A 21,770-nucleotide genomic window follows, 5' to 3' on the forward strand; every position below is an offset into this window, starting at 1 on the left:
AAGTGTTTTATTATAAATTTTTTGGAGTGGCAAAACAAGGGGCAAGGTTCTGCAGTTAAGTTTGCAGCTCTCTGGCATTCTAACTACTCTTTCAAACATTGTTTGCTTCTTCAGACTTTTCCTCCTTGTAATTTAAAGAGAAATAATGAATAAAGCTGAGTAATTGTGGGGCATGATGGAAAATGGAACAAAGCAAGCTGCTTTTCATGGCTTTAACAAAAGCTTTTATTTTTAAATGGCTGCTGAATCATATTGCTGGGCATTGATTGGCAAACACTGGGAAGAATCCTTTGTTGTTCATTATTGACATATGGCTTGGCTAGACATGGTTATGAACCTCTGCAATTTTGTTCTCAGTCTGCAATAATATTTTATTAAACATTTTATACGATAAGTGAAGGAACAATTTTGAATCTTGAGCTTTCACTACATATTCACTTACCCTCTGAAATGTCCTGGAGAAAATTTGACTATAGGGATATTAGGATGGGCAATGAAATTTGAACTAAAGTTAAAATAATTCTCTATTCAAAATACAGTTTTCTTAGTGCATCTATCAAATAAAAAATGAAAGTGTTTAATTTTAAAATGGCCTGGCCCAGTGTTCAGCAGGAATGTTCTAACTGAAGGCAAAAAATCAGTCTGTGTTCCCTTTGAGGTTTTGTTTTCTTTTAAACAGTAAGTATCTGTATTCACTGATGCTAGAGAATTCAAATTCTGAGGATAAAAAAAATATTTATGCCTTATGCAAATATACTGGAAAACTCTGGGTTTAATAAATGGCACTTTTTTCTTTCCTGCTTCTTTGTTCTTATACCTACATGTTAATTGAGGGAAAAATCATGGCATAAATTCATGTATAAATAAATATATGGGATGATTTTCAACAAGGTAACTTTTCCATAATCTTGTTTTCCTAATTTGGCCTAAGAATTTGCTCCCTGTGTTTTGTCAGAACTTATATTTAAAATAGAATCAAATTAGCTACTCTTTACAGCCACAGAGAACTATTAATTAGCAATAATAGGAAAACAATATTTTGACCTTCCACAGCCCAAAAGTATACTGTTACTAATTAACATAAATTGATTATGTTTAGTAACAAGAGCAGAGTCAATAGTGCAAAACACTCCATAAATATTCATGTGAATGTTAAGTGTGCCTAATTCAGGTGTCTTGTGTCACTTCCTGAGTTCTCTTGCACTGGCTGGGCTTTTGCCAGACTAAATGATCACAGGAAAAAAGAGTCTTAAGACCAGATATTTTAGCACTTAAGTTTGTTTGCCATCAGAAATTCCTTCAGGAATCTGTGAGGACTCATGTTTATCTAATTATGGAATTAGTGCCTGCTTAGGAATGTTGAGGTCTGTATTGAAAAAAATCTCATACCACCACTGTGGTAAAAAACTCCTTAAGATCAGATAGGGTGTGGATGTCAGAAATCTCCCATTTCTGATGCCACCTGTGTCTCTTTAGGCAAGGAGGTGCTTTTTTTCCTTTTATCATTTTTATTCTCTGTGTGTCTCACCAGCAGTGACTTAACCAAGAGAAAGAAAAGACACTACTAGAAGCAACAGAATCATAACATTGTAACAGAAAACAATTTATTTTTGTATAATTTGTAACTTAATTAATAGAAACTCTTAACTTTTTCATGGTTCTGCAAGGTTTCTGTACCTATACCCAAGTTCCTTTATGCTTTCTGAATGATCATGAGCTAGACTAGAAGTTTTATACTCATTCTATTTCCATTTTGAAAGGATGCAGTAAAAATGAAAAACATCACAAAGTGACAGAACTGTGAATGGATGAAGTGAATTTGCTTGGAGAAAAAGATATTGATAAAATATTTTGTTTTTCTGCCTTTAGCAGAATGATATGCTTTTTAAATGTAAGAAGTTCTGTAGAAACCGAACAACTGGTTTGTTTCCCTGCTCTTTTGCCATGAATAAAATATTAAATGTTTGAATGGTTCTTTAATATCTTCTATCAGAATTATTTCAAACCACTGCCATTCTCTACACAGTTACAGGCTCCTTATCTTCTGAAGAGTCATTACTGGGACATCTAACAGAAATTTTGCTTGAATTTAAGGTGGATTTTGCAGTGTCTGTCCTTGCTGATCTAAGATTGAAGAAAAGTGTGGAAAAGGTAAATAAGAGAGCTAAATACCTTAGATGATCAAAAAGATGTGAGCACCAGAACCTACATCTGCCTGTTCCACACCCTGTGCCCTTGGCTCCTCCTGTGCCTCTTCATTGTCCCTCTGGGCCTTGTCTCTGGGAGGGCAGAGTGAGTCAGATGGAGTGAGGTTCTGGTTAACATCCAGAATCCATCTGGATCTGGTTCACATTCTAATCTATCCATTTAGAATGCTTCAGAGAACTTACTGATGATTAGAAACCTGTCACTTGACAATACAGGGGCATATCACACCTCAAAGAGTTTAAACACATGTCAGAAAACCTTTAAATACTGTGGCAATTTCTGCTAACTTTACGTCTTTGCATGCTGAAGCTATTAATGTCCAGCAGTGGCTTTGTGTTCCTGGGGAACATTTTTTTACACGTTAATGGTGTAGTAGAAAAAGAGTGAACCTTCAGGAATAACTGTAAGTGTGATCTTTTAAGCAGCTGTCCCTCCTGTCACAGTGCTGTCTTCAGCACGTGAACTCAGGCAGAAATCACCATGAACATAAGGAAAGGAACTGAAGTACAGTCCTGAGGAGGACATTGAGGCATTGAGATCTGAGTCTCACAGTGCATTTACAGAACAGCACCAGTCTTTCAGCTGGAGTGAGGCTTCAAAGTTCTCTGAGAGAAACCAGCAAAACCTCAAAGGACAGTTGGCATCATTTTCCCAGCATCTCCTGATTATATGCCATTAGCTTGGAGAACTCATAAGTCCCTTTGAAAGGGAGTCTGGTGTGGCGGCAAAACTTTTTTCTTTTTATTTTCTGGTGGAAAAGATCTTTCCCACAGTATATTCAGTTCATTACTTGCTTTTAAGATAAACCTTGTGGAGTGTAAGTGGAAGAGGTTGATTTATACCCTACCTCTATCAGATATGCAAAGAGCTTGTGCATCTGCACTCTGTAAACATTTGGAGCAACAGACAGTTTTGTTTTCTTTGTTATAGCTGTGTTACACGAGCACTGCAAACACATTGCCTGTAATAAAACGTTAAAAGCTTGCCAAAATCATTAGGTTCTATACACTTATTATTAAACTGAAGAAGTGCTGCATGTTTATCACCAGCTGCTTTTCTGAATGTAGTAATGCACTAGAGAGGCAGAGTGCTGAATCCAGTAAGCGTTGAAGAGATAATATCACTTGTCTCATAAAGAATCACAGATTGGTAGAAATGTTTTCAATTCAATTATGGCTTCCAGCCTCAATTACTTCAAGAATTTTTCCTGTTAATTTATGGAGATGCTCAGAGACAAATATTCTTTTATGTAATTATTTTTCATTTGATGAGAAACAGAGGAAGCAAACCCAATATGGTCCAAATTTTGCATGCATAAGCCAGGTGGTAAATACACATTACTCTCAGAATACCTGCTTACCCTTGAGTTTAGGAACAGTTTATCTGTAATGACAGTCCCAGAGTAAGAAATACTTTCCTCTGGATGAGTAGTTTGTAATCGTGCCAGAGTGCACCTTTGGGGACCAGCCCTTTCAGATGTGATGGCAGCACAGTTCCTGTGTCTCTAGGTAGAATAAGGAACAGCAGAATTTCTACTTTACTGCTCATCCATCCAGGCCTTATGCAACCACTGGATGATGAAGTTGCTCTGCTCATTTCCTGCCACGCTGGAGAAAAATGATAAGGTGTAAGTTTTTTGCTTTTGCATATGCTGATACAGAAGGTTTTAGGGAGAAAAACAGAGAGGAAATGTTTTGTCTCAGCAATAACAGGAAGGGGTCTCTGTGAAGTTCCCTCTTAAGAGACCTTCTCAGCCCATTTCTGAATGGAGGCTGTTCTGCCTGAAAGAAAATGGCATCTGCAGCCCCTAAAGATGTCTGTGGGTCCCTGGGCTTTTTTACTGGCCCAGGACAGCAGCTCCTCTTTCCAAGTCTGGCAGCGGTGCTGCACTTGCTGGTGAGGGAGGATTCTTGAACATTAAGGCAGATTCTTGTGGAGAACAAAGGATCTGGATACCCTGATACTGCTAGAGTTGAATATTCAGAAGCTAGATAAATATTTTCATGGTGAGTTAGCTAAGTTCTGAATGTGGATGGTTTTCCATATTTCTTTTTTTATTTTTATACCTTTCAGCATTTTTCCTTTCCTTTTAAAATTTTTCTCCTTTTCATCTCGTTCCCTCTATTTTTCTGATAGCATCTGCACTTTTCTGTGGAGTTTACCCTTTGGCCGAATTTGATGGTGAAGTAACTAAGAGCAAAGTGTTCTCTAGATTATCTGAGCTAAAAATAAAATATGTGCTGGCAACATCTTTTGTGTTGGTAAAGTTAGTTTAAGATGTGTTGTTGAGAAAAATCAAAGAAACTTTACTGATAGTTCTTTATTAATGAGTTGCTTTAAAAAACCCAACCAAACAACAACAAACACCCCAAACAAACCAAAAATCCACAGCCTTTCTAAACATTTTATATTTTCCTCATTATCTAAAATACTAAAAAAAAAAGAAGGACAAAAGGGCAACTTAGAAGATCATTTCACATAGCTCATAGAATATAATTGCAATTGTTTGGATGACATAGAATTTGACTTCATAGAAACTTGACCAGAATCAATTAGACAGTTCTTATGTCCCTGCCCATTGCAAAAGAGTAATTTTGGATCTCTCCTGTTCTGTTAAAGGATATTTCAATTGAACTAATAAAGTTTCCATTTCCAGGCATGAATTGGGTCAAAGTGCTCTCAAATGAGTGCCTCAATTTTGAACTCAGTAGGTGCTAAGTGCTGCTTGTCACTGCCCTCAGAAATAATTTCCATGGAATTAATGTGTAGCCATAGTGGAGTGTCTGATATGCACCACAGGCCCTATGTAATAATTTAATTCTTATGAGATCAAATGATCTAACTCAGAGGTTTTTCATTTATGTTCATTGCTGGACCAGAAACAAGAGCACAGCAGCCTGTCAGGTTCTACCTGTGAGTGGGAAATGAGGTTGAAAACTTCCCAGGCACAAATTATCCTAAAAGCCATGCTCTTTTGCCTTCTCTACAAGTCCTAACACTACAAATTACAAGCATCATTCTCAAATACATGAAATACCTGTAGCAGGTTTGGTACCCACTACCCAAAACCTTGAAAAGGCAGTGTGTGATATCTGTGGGATTTTTTGGCACTCAAGGCCCCTTCCCTATGCAGAGGAGCCATTACCCCTCCCAGGAAAGACTCCTGGCTGTCACAGGTGGGGAATTTTCAGGGCAGATCCTGCTCAGCATCCTATTTGCAGGAAATGAGAGCTGTTAATGCCTCTGTGCTCCTCTCCCTACCTTTGAAAGTCAACCCTGAGGAGCCAGAGCGTGGATAAAGCATTACAGGAGAAGTGGCTTATCACAGCTATCATGAATAATGCATCTTGGCTTCACTGAATATGTGTAATGGCAGTGCTAACATTTTTAAGATATGTTTTAAAAACAGTGTATTAATAAACATAAAAGGTATTTCTCACCTCAGTGATAAAGACTACACTGCTGCAATGCACTTTGGTGACACAAGCCATATTTCTGCAGTTAGATTTATTAGTGTGAAGAAAATTGCTCTTCTGAAAAACAAGTAATACAGACACATTATTACTGTTGCAGAAGGTGTTATTAATCCATGCCCTGCCTCTCCAGTTGCACACACTCTGTTTATTATCTGCAAAAGGAACATGACTGTAGCTTTCTCTAGCAAATCCTGCCAGTAGCTGTTCTATCATGAGACTTTTCCTGCTTCCTCATTATTTTCATGGGGAACTTCAACATCTTGATGCAATTTTAGAAGGGGTTCACTTGCTATACATAAATAAAAGTGTATGTTGATAAAGATTTCAGTATTTTTTCTTCTAAACTTTTATTATGGATTTAAATAAAATAAAACCAAAATGAGAATGTTATGGTGCATGGTAAAGAGTTCGAAAGGAAGAATTAATGAGACATTTGTAAGAGCTGCCGGAGAAACAGCTTTGAAATCTCAAACAGAGGCTTAGTGCAATCAAGAAATATAAAACAAAAGTGTGAGCAGGAGCAATAACAGGAGAAAATAATCCCATTTACCAGATGGCTAGGAGAAACGATTCTGGGGTGGCCTGTTGAACAGAGATACTCCAAAAAGGTCTGGTAATCCATGCGTGTGGAACAGGAGATAGTGAAGCACCTCCTGGATCTCCACTGCACTTCTCTGCAAGTTCAGCAGCAGATTCCTGTCCTGAATCTACTTCTCTGCAGCTGAACTAATCACACTTCCTAGAGTGTGCTCAGCATTAGTGAGGTCCTGTTTGGGCAGCCCTTGTTTAAAATGCAAAGCCCAGTGGATTTGATGAGGTTCTGACAAAATGCACATTGCTGAGCAGCCAACAAAGTGATTATACTTTACTTGGGCATTGATTTCAGTCTTGTGCCTCCTGTAATTCAGCGTGAGAAATTATTATTAGTCATGTCCTTTCATGGTGTGAGGCAAATTACACCGCATATCTCTTTCATTTTTTTAATTAGTTCAACTTTTTTGGTCCACCTTTTTTCACATTATTTTAATAACAATGAGAAAGAAATTGTTTAGGGTTCAGTTCTTCTAAAGGTACCTCTCTCTGATTGTGGCTTCTGTTTTCCAGTAGCATCTGAGTGGCTTTTGCACTCATTATTCCTTCATGATTCCCTCTGCCCAGGCACCAAGTGTGCCAGAACCTAAATTAAAATTATGAGTGAGATTGAGCAAAGGCTGGTGGGGGTGCAGCTGCTCATATTTATTTACTGCAGCTGGGAGAGGATATTTCTCCCCAGCTAAATTTTGCTAAGTACAGAACAGACAGGATCAAAGTACTCCCAAACAAGACCCTAATGGATTTCTTTGAAGTGCAACTGTCTGAATTATTTATTTTTAGTCTTAAGTGGCATAATTGGCTTAGAGAAGTAATGCTGTATCTAGTTGTAATTAAAATAAGGTAACATTTTTAATATTAATAAATAGTTTCTCTATTACTATGATATAGTGATTAAATGTGGTACAAACCTTGTTAAGACTTGTTTTTGCTCAATAACAATGCATGGCTGTAATTGGCTCTTGTTTGATCCAGTGTTCCTCCAAATTACAAAGGACAAAGCTATCAGATAAAAATGAAATAGCACAGAATGGATATTTCACAATCCTTTTTGAAATGTAAATGTTACAAAACTTATTTCTTATATGTTCTCACGTTATGTTTGATATTTGTGATGACTGTCCATCATTGCATTCAATTACAAGTCCACTTATCAAGGATAACCTCTGTGTTATTCATGCCATAACTGATAAATCTAATCCTTTCATTAAGATGAAATGAAGCCTTTCCTAATAACAGTAACAGTGTCACATGATGTCTGAGGGGAAAATATAGTGCTTTTGACTGTTATAATTTTAACAAAGACATAGAAAGCAAATTTGCAAAAATTGCAAAAATACAAGTTGTCTTTTCCCTTCACCAGAATGTTTCATTTGTTGCATGGATCTGAGGTAAGAGTAAATTAAAACAGTCTCCAATAAAGTCAGTCAGCTGTTTCAATGGCAATAATTTTGGTTTTAGTTCAGAACATTTTTAAGAAATGTCACTAATTTAATTTTGAAATGGCAAAAGGAATACACTTCCTTCTCCCCACTGCAATATGTGAGAGTTCTACCCCAGCTTGAGAAGCATCTGCACTGAGATTTGCAGCTTTACTCCTTTGTGTGTGTTGGAAAGAAGGTGTAGGGGACAGGCAAGCTGGGCTGTGGTCCCTGCTTGCCATGTTTGTCACAGCAGGCTGAGCCACACAGGTGTGTCTGCAGTCCTTGCAGGGACAGACTGATCAGGATGCAGCTGGAAGTGAAAGCCCACAGAGGTAAGTTTGATTTGACATTTCTGGCTACATCTGAAACTATCAGGCAGGGAATTTGTATTGTAGAAAGGAGCCTGTGGGAATGTAAAGTTGGTGGTAGAAAGAAAAATTATCTGAACAACAGATAGTCTGTAGTAAGCCACACATCTGCTAACCCAGGTGGACATATTCCCAACTCCAGAATTCCTGTTAAGAGAGAAAGAATTATCACGTAGCGAGCACTGTTATTATTATTGGTTTTTACTGACCAATTGTGTTATCTTTGCAGAATCAGATCCAGAAGGTGAATTATACTATTTACACAGCAGAGCAGAATACACAGACTACCTTGGAAACGTGCACAGTGTAATGGAGGATTAGCTGTTGACCTTAGTGAAGTGCTTTGTATGTCCTAATGCCTAGTTTCCCTTTATTTTAATGGAATTATCCTCCACTCATTAGTTATTTTGCTTCTTATGCTCTGAAGCTCCCAGCAAGGCTTCTCATTTTGTCCAAACTGTTAATATTAATATGGTTGTGCAACTGCCCAGTGACAGCCTAGTTTGACATCTGCTGGCATCTATCTGTGTAAGCAAACCCATTTTGCTGCTTGCATGTGAAAAATGTGAATTGTCTTCTATCTGCATGCCATTCCTCTCCTTGCAGATACCATCAAATCACTGTGGTTCTCTGAAATTCTAAAATATGTGTTACTCAGCTTTCCCCATCAAATCATGAGTCAATTTTTCCCTCTGCAGCATCAGTTTTCTGTATGATGCCTTGTTTTCTTAGAAGCTTTGGTATGAAAATGAGGCCTTTAATTCTTGCCCATTCCCCAGCACCTTCTGGTGAAAACGTGATCTTTTTGAAGGTTTGGGAAATGGCAAAGCACACATAATGATTTTTTTAGCAGCTTAAACCAGCATTTGCTTCTCAGACTGCAGCTTCACATTGATTAGGTGGTAGATTTTCTAGATTAACTCCTGACCACTAAAGCACTTTTGTTCTCTCCCATACTGTTGGGAGACTTATTGATTTAATTGAAGGTGTTCTCAAGTTTTTCAGCTGTACATATGTCTTTTCCTCCTTAAGCTGTTCACTTTACTCATTTTTATCATCCTGTGGGCTATGACTGTTTTTTTTTTCCCAGAGGTTATGAACTAAAACAAAGACTCAACTACTTTTCAAGAATCTACTTGTAATTAACTTGGCTTTAACTCCCCCGTAACAATAGATCAATAACACCTGTACCTGCCACCTAGGGACCTTCTCTGGGGCAATATACAGGTTAGACACCAGAATATGAAGGTAATTTAATTTAAAGAAAACATAATTGGGTCATTTTAACAATGCAGTGACATCTTTGTGTTACATTTACTTGGAAGCCTTGTATGATTGTGATATTTTTACTTTCCTCTCCTGCCAGGTATTTCTGAAAATTAATAAAGCACAAGTTAATAAAACTAGTGAAATATAAGGATGGTGTTACATCAGTACAAGACTCTCTATTCTTGCTCTCTTTTTTCTTTGTTTTTTCCAATAGTAGTAGGGACATAGTAAAAACAACCTCCTGGAGTTGTTTTAGGCCAGATGGTGGAATTATTCAAAAGTTATTTGTTGTTCCTCAAAGTGATACTTCAGGTTGTATAAAGGTTTGATAAATGTAGTGCAGGATCTGTGGCAGTGGTTAAGAACATGCAGAAAAAACACTGTAAGCCTTGTATGATTGTGATATTTTTACTTTCCTCTCCTGCCAGGTATTTCTGAAAATTAATAAAGCACAAGTTAATAAAACTAGTGAAATATAAGGATGGTGTTACATCAGTACAAGACTCTCTATTCTTGCTCTCTTTTTTCTTTGTTTTTTCCAATAGTAGTAGGGACATAGTAAAAACAACCTCCTGGAGTTGTTTTAGGCCAGATGGTGGAATTATTCAAAAGTTATTTGTTGTTCCTCAAAGTGATACTTCAGGTTGTATAAAGGTTTGATAAATGTAGTGCAGGATCTGTGGCAGTGGTTAAGAACATGCAGAAAAAACCAGTTTACTCACTGCTCTGCACCACGTTTGAAATCATACTGGCTCATTTTGAAACTCCACATTTTTGTTCTTATTATAGAAATCCTTAGCAATTTGTAGTTAGGCAAAATTGCCAACTGTAATGATAAATAATAGCATATGGGTGTATGCAAATACAGCAAACACCCTTTCATTCCATATGCACTATGATACAATTCCCATCATCTCCATTCCATTAGCATTGCAGATACAAAACTTGCTGTGCTGCCAAGAGAGTTTACACGGTTTTGGTAACATCAACAGAAACTGTGCAGCTGAAGTTTGAAGAAATCCTGAGTCTTCCTGCTCAAACATGCCCGTTGTTTATTTTTCATATTCCAAATGAGTCAAAGGAGGACAATTTGGATCCCCATTACCAGAGCACTTTTTATTCCCCAAAACTGTGGTTCAGCAGGTGTCCAGATTGATTTAGACTGCAAAAATGTTTTTAGAAAATCTTATCCCTTTTCCCCCAGTTGAAAGAAAAGCAGGGCAGAAGCTGGGGTTTTTTTCCCCTGTGGTGTAGAATTATGGAAAAAACCACAAGAATCTATGGGAACAGATTAGCTGAAGGCAGCAACTGGGACTGACAGTTGCAAACCTACCTAAGAATTCAAAATGGGAATTTTTGGGTATCACTTAAATTTTTTAATTCTCATTGCTACAAAGAAATTTGAAAAAGTTCCCTGTGATGTAAATGTATGTTATTAATATGCTTCGTTAAAGCAAAAAAGTGATTGAACAGGAAAATCTATTTACTGGTTGGAAACTTCTATGAAAAAAAATTGAAGTATAGAGAAAAACCTTATGTAAGTAAATAAGGATGAATTTTACAGATCCTGCAGAGAGTTCAAATAACCCAGGATTACCCTGGGCACTGTCAGGGGTGTGACACACAGGAAAAGCACAAGTCTGCACTAATTTTTTTTTTTGTATAAGTATGTACTGATGCTCTCCCACAGTACTTCTCCAGCTGCTGTGTTTGCCTCAGGTCTGACTGACCCAGAAACAGTGTGGTTAGAAACTATGGATTTTTCTTCTGTGAATTTTCTCAGTTGGTTCTTGAAGTCAAGTGAAAATTTATCTTCCTCAGCATTGTGCACCAGAACCTTTCCAGGCTTAAATGTATTTGATTGGAAGATTTTTTTTATGGTTGTCTGTCTCTTTGTGGTGTTTTTTTGATGCTGCATCACACTTTCCATCCTCAAGCCCTCTGCTACAGAGGCAGATTTAAGTGGTGACTACACCCTGTAGTTACAGAATATTTATTTTCTGTTAAGTTAGTTTGGATTGCTGGGTAAATACCATCTGGTTGTGGCAATTTGTTACTGTTCACTTGTTCTGAAAACTCTTCACATTAATATTTCTATTTGAGGTAAATCCTTCAGTGGGTTGTGTTGAAACAGCCTTCTCAGCATGAGTAACTCCCAGATCTCCATGGTGAACATGGCTGTGGCTGCCATGAACATTTGTCTTATATTGTCATCATCAGATCCTTCTGCATGGCTGCTGGCAGGTTACCTAATAATGTACTTTAAAGAGGTTTTATATTTAGTTTTCATGCCTTCTTCAGGCTGTTGGTTTGTTTTGTTGTGATATCACATATAACTTGCTTGAATTTGTTTCTTATATGGAGAATTCTTCAGATTTTCATGGGGTTTCTGTTCATTTGTGTGGATAGATAGAAGGTAGGAGACTAGAGATAGTGGTGAAAGTAATCTCACCCCTAAAGAGTTACAGCTGTGCTAATTATCAAGCATTAAGAACAAGCCTGCCCTTAATAGGCCACAGCTGGATCCAATTAAGAGGGGTATTATAAAAGAGCAGGTTGGTTAGTTGAGAGGGCAGATGGAGTTTGTTGCCTGTGCTGAGAAGAAGGAGTCAGTGCTGTGAGGAGCTGCTCATGAGATCTCTGAGAAGGTATGAAACCCTTACAATACGATGGCAACACATTTGGAAATATTTAATGTACCACTGTGATTAATAGTGTCATATGTTTCCCCTGAATTTTTTCTTAGTAGTTTATATACATGCATTTGAACTTTCAAGAGTGGAGTTTTCAAATGCCTTCTAATACCTGAAAACAAGAATGTAAAGTTGATTCTTAATGCTGACTACCTCACCTTCACAGGGTCTAGAGAGATGTCTATAAACTTCTGATGTTTGTCCTGTGCTGTCCACTCTTATTTACTTATTATGTGGATATTTGAGGCTCCAGTCCAGCAATATTTTCACTTGCAACTAAATTTACATCCCTGTTGTCTGAGATTGTGCAAATTCTGCCTTGGCTAGATCATGGAACAGTGTTGAAGAGTGTTTGCTATTGTGCCTCCCATCTTCAGCTCTGAAGGCAGAAATGTATTTATGACTGAGAGCTGAATCTGACTCTATGAAAATAACATAGGTTACTTTAAGCACTTTAAATTGTTTGGTTGCTCTGTTCATGTATATTTGGAAGAATAGCTTGAGAGATCATTCTTGGCTATGCTAGCAGCCTGGAGGATTATTGACCCCTCATGGAGGAAAGTTTTATAGAAGCTGAAGAATGGGCTGGGCTTGGAATTCTATACTCCAGAGCAGCATGTGTGACCATAAACTTGTCATTTAAAGAATTTCCACTGCTGCTGGAATTCTTCCATTTGGAAAATTAGATTAGTTTATGCTTGGTACTCAAAAGGAAGACTCCTAAAGACACTTGTGCAGTTTGTTGTTTTATTGGGCTGCAAGTTGTCCATAGACTGAAGCCAAGAGACAGAAGAAAATTCCAGTTTCCATGCTGCACTGTAAAACTGTGAAACTCTCTTTTGAGTGGTGAGTTTATCAACAAGGTTATTGCTGAATACTTTTAACAACTTTTTTGAAGACATCCCTGACAGCCAGAAAATTGTACACCATAGGGAAAAAAAAAGCCTTAGATGACTTAACGTCAAGGACAGTATTCCACATATTTCTGAAGATGTCAGCAAGTAACTGGCTACAAGTTTCTGTAAGGTTGCTGTGTTCTATACTGAGCATTAAAGTGGCTGCTAACTGACAGCAATGGTTCCCTGAGCTGTTCATCAAAAAGGATTATGCAAGGCAGTGACACCTTTAGTGCAGTCAATGAAGTTTGTGAAAACATTACCTTGAAGAAACTGTTTTTCAGTGACCATTAGTGGTGCACTGAAAGTGGTTTGTGATTTGTTTTTGTTCGGGGAGTAAGGAATCCAGTGTCCAGGTTCACTGACTCTTTGCTAAGAGGCACTTTGTCTCAAAGACAGTAGCAATAATTTGGAGAATGTCCTGGAAATAGTTGCCAGGACTGTAAATTGAACTGTGGTCTGAGTGCTGAACTGCTGCCAGTTCTGGGCACTCCTTGATGAAGATCAGTCACAGCTCTTGACTTTGCTGTTCTCCAATGTCAGATGGCTTAGCAGGAACAGGGGCCTCATGGGTGTGCAACATGCCTTGATGAAATAGGACCTTTTATTTTAAATAAAGGTTGGAAATCATTAACTGAGGAAATTATAGGTTTTTGTGAGTCTCTGTTTTACCATAGGGATGTGATTATGTGTAAAAGTCATCAGAAGTGTGAACTTTAGGAAAACACCCAGGGAGACATTTCAATAATATGGATGACATTCTTTAGATCATTGAGAGCTTATGATTAAACTGCCTCAAATTTTGAGTTTTGTGTTGTTAGAATTCTATCAGAAAACTGGGAATAGTGAGACCTAGCTAAAGAACTCTAATTACAATATTACATATTTTGTGATTTTTCTCCCAAAATCTTAAATTTTATTGAAAAATTTCCATTTTTGCTCCAACTAAATTATTTTTTTTAACAAACAGCTACATTTCTGAAAGGCAGAAATTAAATTCATATCCCAGATGTGCAACTGGGTACAAATCAGTGTAAAAGATGGAACCACAGAACTTTCAGTGAAAGAAAATGGACTTTGCCCTCCTGTTCGTGTGTTGTGAGGTTTTTTTATGGTTGTCAGGCTGTACTTCCTGGGTTATTCTTTCTATGTGTTGTGAAGTGTTTTATGGTTGTCAGGCTGTACTTCCTGGGTTATTCTTTCTCTGTACATGTTTCTGAGTTCTTTCCTCGGTGTTTGACTTCATCAAACTGAGCTCTTGTGATGCTTCATGAGAAGCATGTCAATAGCAGGAAACTGGGTGAATCTATCAATAAAGCACAGGAGATTTTTTTTTTTTCAGGTGAAGTCTCCAGTGAAATATGAGCAGGAAGGAGAATAGTGGCTTCTAAATGTGCCAATGCCATTTTAATATTGTTATTTCAATGTTTTCTTCAAACCACAAAGTTATTGCTTAGAAAGTTTATGTTCATAGTGCTAAAGGTTACTTGTTTCACTGGGAAAGGATCCCAAACCTGTTTTCTAAATGGCTCTCTTCTTCTGCACAACCTACTTCCCAGTATTTTAGCTTGAATTGGACTTGGATGCAAATTAATGCCATCATATTTACTTTCCAAATGGAAAATCTTTTCAGACGTAGCAGATTACGTTGGAGTAATGGAACTTCACAATGGTTGGATGCATCAGCATTAGGCCATGACATATTTCTTGTGATGACTGCATACAACTATTTAAGAAACATCTCCAAGAGTTTATTAACTTGGTAATGATTTAATAGTGGTGTTGTGAGAAGTGGCAGTTGGGTTAAAAGTGAATTAGAGAGGCAGGGGTGTCTAGTAGATTTTTGCTATCCTCTGGAATGTTTTTATTTTTTTACCATACAGTTTTTTTCTGAAGTAGAGATGCTTTGCTTAACGTGAAATTTCGCCAACATTGCTCCCACTTACAAATAGGGAGAAGAACTGCAATTTGGCAACTATCAGGCTTTTTGTGACCCACTTATGCTTGTGTAAATAATTAAACAGCTGGTAAAAAAATTCTATCTGTCCTGTCTACTGTGACTTATAATGTAATGCATTCTTATTATTCTTGGCCTTGTACAAGCCAAATTGTATCCTGAGATGCCTGCAATAATAATGCCTGCAATCACAGACTATTGCCCAGTCTATGAAGGGCACCTGAGTTGGACATAGAAAACCAGAATTTCCTATGTCAGCTCTGCCACTCAGTTACTATGGTCAAGCAATTTTACCTCTTCACTGATCTTCAACCTTTGTCTATCTTGGCACAACAGCTCTATCTTATTATGCTCTTAAATCTGGAATGTATTTTGACATGATAAAGCAGGGCATAGTCTGTCTGAAAAAGGGCTAATGAGCTGATTTGAGTTAAAATAAATATCTTCACCATGTTACAGGCATGAGTGATTTAAGAGCTGGATCAAGTATTTAAAGTGGGAAGGGCTTGACCATTCTGGGTTTGTTTAGGATTGTGTGTTTTTTTTTCTTTTGTCTATTTTTTTCTCCTTTTTAAAAATATTTTTTCTTTGATTCATTATAGCTGTCCTCTGTGGCTTATCACCCTTCTAGGCTTGACCATTCTGGGTTTGTTTAGGGTTGTGTGTTTTTTTTTAGTTTTTTCTATTTTTTTTTCTCCTTTTAAAAAATACTTTTTCTTTGATTCATTATAGCTGTCCTCTGTGGCTTATCACCCTTCTCCAGCTAAATGTTTTCAGCTCCTCACAGCTTGTTTTCAGGGGTCCTTCCTTTTCCAAATGAACCAGAATGAGCCTGCTCAGCTGGAGGGCTGAGGCATAGTCCAAGTGAGCTAAATCTGCCATCTGCACCTTCCCTGGTGAGGACTGTGACTCCAGAATTCCTGGCAGAGCTCAGAGAGGCTCCGGGATCTGGTGCCCCACCTTGCTGCCTGCCCACGTAGGGACTGGAGCCGAGTGCTCAGAATTGGCTCCTCCTGGCTTTCCTCTCCTCCTGCACAGATGCATTTTTGCACTAAATGTGGCTTTGGTTTTAATTATTAATAATTTCTTTCTTTTAGTATATGAATTTCTTGGTCACTGGAATATTTGACACGGCAAAATCATATTCCAATATTGTCAGCTGTTACCAAGTCAGTTATTTAAAGAAATGTTTACACATTTGCTATTTGGTAATAGCACCAAACAAATTCATGGGTGAATTTTATGGGTAAAATGATGAAATAGTGACAGGATATTTTAAGAATATTAACACTGTTCTAGGAAATAATTTCAATTGCTATATACACTGGGAAGACAGATCATTCCTGAAGTATTACAGTCAGTTGCAGTAAATTATTACAGTAAATATTATGTGTACTTTACAGCAATTGAATATAATCTCTGCATGGGTAAATGGATGCTATGGTTCTATAAAACCAGCTTTTCAGCTCACATCTTCATGTCTAAAAAATGAAACAATTCCCAATTAAATGTTCTGGTAAAAGAATGTATAAAAAATTCAGCTACTTTTTCTTTGGCAAGTAATTTCTTACATGGGTAACCCAAATTAGTTTACTGTTTGATTAATACAAGTATAAGCAATACACCAAGAAGGGAAAGTAAATTATGTGGAATTGCAGGCAGCAAACAGGCTATTGTTCACACACTATGCCCTTGAAAATAAATGCCAAATATATCTGAAACATATGAACAAATCTGAAAGCTAATATGGACCTGATCCAAAGGCTACTGAAGCAAATGGAAAGATTCCCACTGACTCCAATGAGCTCTGGCTGGGGGCCAGTGACAGTGACATTCAGGTTACCAAAGGGCCAAGCTGCCAAAATGCAATTGGAAATTTTTCTTGTCCCTTGCCAGGCTCCATGGGAGAGACATCATCTGTCTGAATTCTTGCAAGAGAAAGCATATATTTGGGATGTCCATCTACTCCTGTACAGGCTATTTATAAGTGCTGAGGAATCACAGGCTGGTTGAGGTGGGAAGGGACTGCAGTGTGTCACCTGGTGCCACCTCCCTGCTCCAGCAGGGTCATCTCAGAGCACAGGGCACAGGATTGTCCAGACAGCTCCTGAATATCTCCAGTGAAGGAGACTCCACGCCCTCTCTGGGCAATCTGTTCCGGTGCTAGTTCACTGCACAGTAAATAAATACTTTCTCATATTTAGGTGCAGTTTCCTGTGCATAATTTTCTTCCTGTTGTCTCATCCTGTTTCTTGGCACCACCTTCTTCAGAGGCCTTTTTTATTTCCAGTACCACAAAGCATGTCTGCCATTGTGCTAAAGGTTGGATGTGTTGAAAATTTAGTTTTCTTTCTGTGTCTTTACTCTGTCTCATTAACTCTGTCCTGTGACAACAATAATACCTGGAGGTGCTCACCATTAATAGCCACAAACATGCACACCTTGCTGGTGCAAATCCTACCTACTTGGTGCCTAATCAGCTCTGTTTTGGGAGTCAGGTGGAAAGGTTTCCCATTTAATTGCTAGTTGCACTTCTTACTTACAATCTGCCAGGTTTGGTGACTCTTTTAGCAATAGCTGTTTGGAAAAATATACTTTCTTGATATTAGGCGGTTTTTGAAGTGGTAATTAATTTCTGGCACCTTCTGAGCTGAAGATCTTTATTGAGCATTCAGAACTGTGGTCACTAAGTAGTGGTTGAATAAAGTGAACTCTTAGTGAACCAATTTTTTGACTGGAATTGTACTTTTCAGTGAGCCATGCAATACCATGTTAAATATAAACTTTGTTTACCCTGAAGAACTAATTTTGCTTGTTATGCTAAATTATGCTAAACAGAACTATATGGAGAACCCCTTATTTAAGTTAAACTCAGACTAAATGCCAATCAAGTTTTATTCAGTTTTTGTTCTTTTGTTCTTGTGTTCTTGCAAAATCCTCACTAATGGCCAGCTAGCATAATAAGATGCATCACAGTGCAAACATGTTTATTTCATAGAAGAAAATAGAAAAATGGTTTGTTCAAGCACATTAGAAGAAGATATAGTACAGCCATGACAGAAATATATAGCAATGATTTAATTAAAAACCTTTACAATTTTTTTTTAAATTATAGAGGAATTTTTACAATAGTTAAGGATTGTCTATTTGTATGGGGTTTTTTTCTGTCAGGTTTCTTCTCTTTGTATAAAATGGAGGGTTCAGTTTCTGTCAAGGAAATCCACAGTTTACCTAGTAATATGCAGGATTAAAATCTGTGGATGATTCATGGATCACTCTTCCTTGTAGCCTACAATATCATATTGCTATGTTTTCTCCTGTTAAGTTGGAAATTAAAATCTTTAAGACTTTATTCCTGAATTCTGCCAAAAGAGCAATCTCCAACTGTTTGGTGTGTTGAAAAATCAAACCTGAATACAATGTCAAGAGCAGAAATGTGTGTGGAATATCATTATCTGAAAAATAAATAATACTTGAAGGTTTGCCTAGTGCTTTGGAATGAGAAATGCCTACTTGACTTACAAAAAACTTACTATAATTTATATACAGGAGACATATTAAGTAAAGCTGGGGTTTTTTGGTGTATGTGTATTAAGATTGATGTATTGACAAATCTGCAAAGCAGCCATCAGAGTGTTTTCTCCATGAGGTGTGAGAAGTGACCAGGCTGGTCTAACCAAGGGTGGGGCCCCTGAGGGACTGGGGTCCCTGTCCACCTGCAGGTGCTGAAAACAAGAACACAGAAGCAATGGAGAGAACAGAGAGGAGCAGTACTCCCAGCCCTTTTCCTGTGCATGTATGAATAACTTGTATACCTACTAAAATCTTTGCTGTGCCCCAGGGCAGCCAGTTGTACAGCTGGGCTGTACAATCATCAGGTGATGATATTGTTGTACAATTATGATAAGAGCTGTACAGTTATCAGGTGATGATATTGTTGTACAATGATGATATGAGCTGTACAATCATCAGGTTTATATGCTGATAAAGCTGTATGTGCCCTTGATTTTATTGCCAATCTTTTCTGTCACACTTCTGTGCTGATTGAGTGTATAGCTTTACAATCGAGACACAAAATTTTCTATGCTTTGCATATTTTATTTGTGAAAGAATACCTTTTTGGTCCACTGCAATACTTTACAGATTGAGCTATGTATCCTGCTGGTTAAGCTACACCTTTTATTAGCAACCATAAATGAGTAAACAAGAATTTCATCAGCAATTGAGGGGTGCACATTACTTCCATTGCTAATTTTATTTTGTAAACACAGGGCTTTTTAAAATTCACTTTTAATGCTGAATATACTTTCAGAGCCTCTGTTGGGTCAGGAAAACAACACTTAAAAACAGGTCATGGAATTTAAGAGGATATATTTGTTCTATCCTAAATTTGAAAAAAACTAAATATTCAGTCATTACTGAACAACTTGCCACTTTCTTGTATTTTTTTGTGTAAATACATATTGCTAAAGATTCGTATGTTATCAATTAATGCAGTTCTTTTCTTCCTCTGAAATTAATTATTCCTGGAACCAAGCTTAGGCATTATTGCCTTACTGAACTTGTAACAACACTGCATTTTGACTGCTTCCATTGAATTTAAATATCTGTCTCAAGCCCATATTAAAATTAAAATTTAATTGTTCCTAGGTTTTAATCTGATTTTTTTTCAAGTAACTGCAATTTAACGTAACTTTTCAGTAAATAGCTTTATAGTTTCTTCTTCCAAAGGTTCCTCTTCCACAGTTTATTTTTTCTTTGCTGGCCAGCTAAGATTCAAATGTGAAAAATGAAATAAGATTGTTAAAAGAAACTGAGCAGGGGTATCAAAAAGCTGTTCCTTGACAAGTTTTCAGTTTTACTGAACCCTTTGCCCAATTAATTGTTTCAGTATCTGAGACATCTCTAGATCAAGAGAGAAGCAGCTCTAATTCTCTCCTTGTTAACAGTAAAGTCTTTTATCTTTACTCAAAGAAAAGGGTTTCATTTTCTCCTTTCATTTTCTCACAGCTGGGTTAAAAGAGAGTGCATTTGTTTGTGTATTTTAGCAAAGCTGGAAACTCTCAGCTGTTCCTGGGATTGACACAACTGTAATTTAAGGACTTGTAGCACAAGAATATTGGCAACCTAATTTGTTAAAAATAGCTCATATAAAAGATATATATCAGTTTAGATATCGTTAACACAGAGGCATCAACACATCCCCCAAAATGGGATTTTACCTGTTAGAGCTCTGTGGTTCTTGGGGTGGCTGAGGGACAGCAAATGGCAGTAAACTGAAAACATGTTAATAAGCTGATAAGAATGCTGATAAGTACTACATCTTGCTCTTTCCCTGCCTCTTCTGCAGTCCTGTAATAATTCTGAGTGTGCAGTAGAAGGATTGTGACATTTGTATTATGGTCACTGTCAAGTTATTCCTCCCTCTCCCCTGAAGATGCAGCTTCACAAAGTCATTATGGTGAAGTAAAGAGGCCAGATCAGGCAGCTCTTGCTGTGCTTTCAGACAACTCTTGCCATCTTCAGGCTGATTCATCTGCTCTGAGTTACACACTGTTTAAAAACCCACACAGGCTCTGGGTGACACAGAGAATACAAAATATGCTAAGGTTGCTTTTCAACTCCTTACAGTTATTTTATCTCTTTTGGCCTTGGTAAGGCAAATCTAAAGGAATATACCTGAGAAAAACAACTGCTTGAGATGCCAAGAGCAGAGGGTATTCTAGGGCATTGAAACTCTTGTTTATCACATGCATAATTTCCACAGGAAACCTAGAGCTAAGCCTGGCTATGTATTCCAGCATGGATTTTAATAAGGCAGGTGTTTTACTGACATGCAGTAGTTCAAAACTGACATAAGCAGAAAGACATGAACATTGTTTCCCTCAGATTATTTAGGTACAACATTTACTATTCCTGTATTTGATTTTGCACCACTATCAGATCTGCAATTACCACACTCAAAAACATTTGAAATGTTCTAGTGAATTCTATTGTCTAAAAATATGTCAACTTTTGTGTCAAATGTGAGGATTGAAGTTGTCATTTAAGCAACAGAAAAATGTCTCTGCTAATTGCACATTTAAAGGAAAAGAAATAACTGAATTAATTTAACTCAGGTTTAAGGAAAAGATGTGAATTGATTCACATGACAACATGTTGAGTTTGGTACTAATACTTAATTTGACTAAGGCATAATCATACAATCAAATTTCACAGACCATTGAATAGATGGTTGAGAGGACAAGTAGTTCAGCACAGTTCCTGTCACTTCTTGATCATCAGGAGGTCTCAGTGACCTTATGAGAGGTTGAAAGTCATTCTCATTCCAGGCTTTTTGGTAACTAAAACCACTTGACAATAATATGCCAATTCCATTCCAAGAGGTTCAGTGATTTCCAATGACAATAAATGAGCTGTCTTCCTGATCAGAGTAACTGTAAAATTTTGTGATGTTTCTATACCCATCAGAGCACTACAGTCTCTGCAATCATGCTGAGCTTTGAATGGGCAGTTACTGTGCTGTATATTGATCTTGGAGTCAGGATTGAATGTTGTATGAAATCGATGCCTTGCGTGCAGCAACAGCAAAACATTCTGGGATATCTGGATTAAAGTAGGATTTGATTTGTAGATGAACTTTTTGTCCATATTTACTTGTGCTTTCTCTGAAATGAATATTTTGAAGTAGGATTTCTCTAAGCACCCTGCAGGTGAGCACCTTTCCATCCAAATGGACTCTGGTGCAAGAAGGGGTTCTCTTAATTAGACCTTAACTCTCAGCTAAGGATTCACAAGATAGAATGCTTCAGCAAGGAAAATGGAATTGTCCTTGCCTAGGACAAGGGCAGTTAATTTGCTGTGACTAATTGGAAAACATATTTGCAT

This window comes from Passer montanus, unplaced genomic scaffold (genome assembly GCF_014805655.1).
Source record: "Passer montanus isolate IOZ18808 unplaced genomic scaffold, ASM1480565v1 scaffold38, whole genome shotgun sequence".
Taxonomy (NCBI): domain Eukaryota; kingdom Metazoa; phylum Chordata; class Aves; order Passeriformes; family Passeridae; genus Passer; species Passer montanus.